Source organism: Dendroctonus ponderosae, unplaced genomic scaffold (genome assembly GCF_020466585.1).
Source record: "Dendroctonus ponderosae isolate FM_Combo_2020 unplaced genomic scaffold, Dpon_F_20191213v2 Dpon_F_20191213_8, whole genome shotgun sequence".
Taxonomy (NCBI): Eukaryota; Metazoa; Arthropoda; class Insecta; order Coleoptera; family Curculionidae; genus Dendroctonus; species Dendroctonus ponderosae.
Window position 1 is genome coordinate 423,051 of NW_026019016.1, and position 4,531 is coordinate 427,581.

The 4,531-nt window shown below is 33.5% G+C and overlaps 1 long non-coding RNA gene across 1 annotated transcript; it reads right to left on the reverse strand.

Moving 5' to 3' along the window:
• Positions 1 to 2,359: 2,359 nt before the first annotated feature.
• Positions 2,360 to 3,910, reverse strand: LOC109544905. The gene is made up of 4 exons (XR_002172620.2): positions 3,537 to 3,910; positions 3,065 to 3,438; positions 2,816 to 2,992; positions 2,360 to 2,751 (listed from the first exon to the last, which is right to left on the reverse strand). It is a non-coding gene; the product is annotated as an uncharacterized LOC109544905 (long non-coding RNA).
• Positions 3,911 to 4,531: the final 621 nt, after the last annotated feature.

The following is a 4,531-nucleotide window of genomic DNA, read 5'->3' on the forward strand; positions in this document are numbered from 1 at the left end:
GTTTGATGCTATTTATTATACATTTATACGAAAAGAACACGATCATCAGGAGGACTCATCTTTATGCAAATATAATTATACAAACAAACAAGAAACAGTAAACAAAAAATGGTAATACATATTCACAAAAAATACTGCTATGTTACGATGCAATAATTACGTCTCGACAGCAAATGTTATTTGTAGGTATTAATACCGTACAGGTATTAGAAATATGAAATTATTTTAACTCGACCGATCAATCGGAACGTGGTTAAAATAAGGTTAAATTTAATTCTTAGGTTAATTTCATTTAGCAAAGTAAACTTAGCAATTCAAGAATAATATCCAGCCGCGTTGTTCTGCAAGTTGAAAACGGAGAGAACTGATTTAACCGACCCTTATTTTATTTTCACTATGTCCTGAACTTTTCGCACATGCTCAGAGCTTCTTGGCCGAAAACTCGAAATTTTAGTGCCGTCAGTCGCCAGTCAGCCAGTTGCAGCGCTACCTGCGTAACGCGGTGACAAGAACGCCCATATGATTGCCACCTCTCTTATTTTACTTTCTCTATGGTACTGACCATAGAGTAAGTAAAATAAGAGAGTTGTTAATGTCAATTTACGAAGCATCTAAGAAAATCACAGAATGGTTGAAGATGAACAGCCTAACATTATCGATCGACAAATGTGAAGCAATTTGGTTCAAGAAAGGACGCAGACAAAATCAGGGCGCGGATCTTCAATTTGACAAGTATACATTTCACGTTAAAACAGAAATTAAATACTTAGGTATGATAATTGACCACAATTTGAAATGAAACAAACACATGGAACACACGCTGACTAAAGCACGCAGGGGCTTAAATGTAATTAAAATTTTCTGTAGAATTTGGTGGGGAGCTGACTCAATAATATATAATTATGGCCATCAACGGGCTAATAAAATCCTATCTAGACTACGGGTCTCTCTTTTTTAATCCGAACATTCGGGCGTGGCTCAACAAACTAGACATCATACACCGGCATAGTTTAAGAATTGCGCTTGGATGCATGCGTTCAACACCTAGTTATGCATTAATGGCTGAAGCAGCAGAAATGGATTTGGAGCACAGAAGAAAATATCTTGCCGTTAAGCATATGCACAAATTTGTACCTATAAATGAACACATCACATTGGCTCCCCTCTCTGCCATCAGTGAACATCATATTTACAACACAAGTACCAATAGAAACAATACAGACCTTCCATACTTGGCACAAGCGCTGGATCTGTGGCTCCCGTATTGCCAAAATACCAAATCATATAGATTTAATAATAATATTATTCCAGGACTTTCAGATCAAATTAAACGAGTAGGTAGAAAAATTAATACCTATTAGGACTATCTTCAAAGCTGAAAATACAATTAGAAGCAAAATTTCAGTAACAAAACCTCATGACAAAATTGAAAATACAAAAATGTAATTTATAAACTTCCTTGCGAATGCAACAAATTTTAGATAGGAGACACCTCAAGACCATTACATAAAAGAATCAAAAAACACCAATCATACATAAAAACAGAGAATATCATAGGTCCCATATTTGTCAACATGCATTTGATAATTGCCACAAAATTTAATGGAATATGTAATTCTACAATTTTAGCAAAGGAACCATCTACAAAAAAAAGGTAAAATTAAAGAAAGCGCATTAATTTTACTAAATCAAAATAATTGTGTTGATTTTTTTAGGTTCATTTATGTTCTTTTGATAACGATAGCAGAAAATAGCTATCAAAACGTCAAGGTAATTTTTCATTTCTTTACTAATTGGAATTTTCTGATAGCTTGAGTTTAATTAAGTGTGTCGCACGATACCCTCTAAGTGATAGTTCTCGATTACTTTTTGATAAATAATTCGTTCTTATTGTGAAATATGAGCACTATTTATCAATCTGTAATAAAAGACGTGAGGAAATTCTGTCTTTGAAAAAGTTTTGAGGCGAAATACCCAACAAGCAGTTCGTAAAAAACGAAATTAGGGGTTAGCATTTAAAATAAGAAATTTAGCTTATAGTTTGCGCACACCCTGTATAGTTAGAGGGCTAAATGTATTTTACCTGGTTTCGACATGACTCGGTATGACCGGAAACAAGATTTGAAGTTTCTAAAGCCACTGTAAGTTGGAAAACTTCTAACTCACGGTCTACGTAAATCACCCTGTATATTACTTACCACTTAATTTACTGAAATCTTTAATTTTTTTATATAAAGACTTTTTGCAGGTAAAAAATATTTGGGGCATTTTTAGGAATAACTTAACTCTACACTTTTTATGATATTGTTTAACTATTTAATAAATTTTATAAAAATTTGATAAAACTAAATAAATTCAGTTTTATAAAGTAACTAAAAATGTATGTCTTTATTATTATAAATCATGGGAACAGTCAGTAAAAGAAATTCTGCTTTGCAAAGTTTCCACATTAGAGACAAATATATTTAATTATTGATAACTCTAAACACACTTTGTTAAAAACGGTTTTACTTACATATCTTAATATTTTCGTACAATGACATTTTAAATTCCTAAAGTCCCTGCGCTCCTTAGTTGGTGTATCAAAAACAAATTGTGACAACCACATGCTTGTTTGTCGATTTTTTTAGCTAAATATCCTGACACATATTTCAGTGCACCAGCTTCAACAGATTTTGCCTAAAGTTTAACATTGGTTAATACCATCGTGTAGATCTGCTTTAGTAACTCGTTTTCATCTTCTGGCAAACCCTAAAAGAGCATAGTTTTTTAGGTCTATGTAAGTAAATTGTATTTGTACATCGACAAAACATACATATTAAACCCACAAATATAAGTATATGTAGAAGTCTATCTTTCTTGCAATTATGTGCAACATAATAAAGTAAACATAGTGGAGATTAATCATCACCGTGTTTATTTCGCTTCGTACAATTCAAATGAAGTGCTTTAACCGTACACTCCTACTATACATCTCTAGCTTTGTGGGTTACTGTAAAGGAGTAAAAATAAAGTAAACAAAATTAAAATAAATCATTTTCCTTGTTCTATAAAAAATACAAACCTGGGAAACCAGTGTTTGAAGTGATAGAACAAATTTGGAGTTATCTTCTGCACAATTTGCTCCAACTGAATGAGATGACGTTAACCAATTTAATAATAAACTTTAACAGTTAACTTAAGGCAGTAACATCGGTGGCCCTTAGATTTATATGTCGATGCCCTTTTTGTGGAATTTTGCAAAATAAGTTTTAAATTGGGTCCAGGTTAAACGTTCTTGGCTCTGACTACTTTTTACATAGCAGAAGGTGGACTAGTAACACTGCTACACAATGAGAATGGCTCAATAATGGGAGGAGCCACATAACTTTGCATGGTAAGCAATTGGTTATTATGAAGTAGATGGATTATCACTCAATTGGTTAATTTGTAAGGGCACTAGAATAAAAAAAATATGTGCCATACACATGGACTACAGATAACGCATCTGCACGCAATTTTTGTATTTTATCTATATGTATTTATATTAGACTTACATGGCAAATTTTGAGATGGTTTAACACCACGTTTTAACCTTCTGTTTGGTCCAAAATCTTCACTTTTAAAATGGAGAGAGCAAACACGACAGTTCGAAAATATCTTTTCTGTGGTCATCTCAAGAAGACGCTTGTTCCCAGTCAAACAAATCCATTCGTCACATAATTCCTTATTTTTAACTGGATTTGGAAACTGGTGCTTTGAAGCAGAACTTTTCCAACAGCCGTCCACACTACAATAAATAGCTACCATCTTCCCCGTGAGTGAGTAGTCTGTTATCTTCGCAGATTAATCAACAAAGAAACGCAAAAAGATAACCTAAAAATATGACACTAAACACCTGTGGCAGGAGCAGCTAAACAAACAGCTCCAACGTTGCCGTTTAGCACGATTGGTCATGTCTAATCTAACTCCACTCTTAATCGTTGGCAGTTTAGACAAGGAAAGAACTATTTTTAGCAATAAACTGTACAACTAATAAAAGAATAAGTAATCCCCCCAGAGATGTTCTGAACCTATTAGAAAAATTAGCGTTTGTCGCTGTAAACCCAGCACAAGGGGGTCGGTCATGACCCCCATGACCCCCTCTGGATCCGCCCTTGATCTGGTAGTCAGGTGATTTTGTACCGAGGTTGCTGAAATAAAAAACAATTTTAAAACCTTTTCCTAAAAGGAGAGTTTTAACTAATATTGACTTTTTGTCTACCACAACCTTTATTCTGCATGTTTTTTATTGCACTTAGAAACAACAAACAATAAATAGTATGTCAGGGTCAGGTATACAGTATGCTCAGGAGGGTATATACTGTATCCGCCACTGATCACAATAGACACGAAAATGAATTGTATGAAATGTTCTTATAAAAGTAATATTATGTTTCAAATCAAAATCAATTCCTGGGCTTCAGTCATTTATTGTCTATTTATCACTTAAAATACGTTTCGGTGTTTTCCACCATCATCAGTTTCTCTAAAATAACATAGTAAAAAAAAA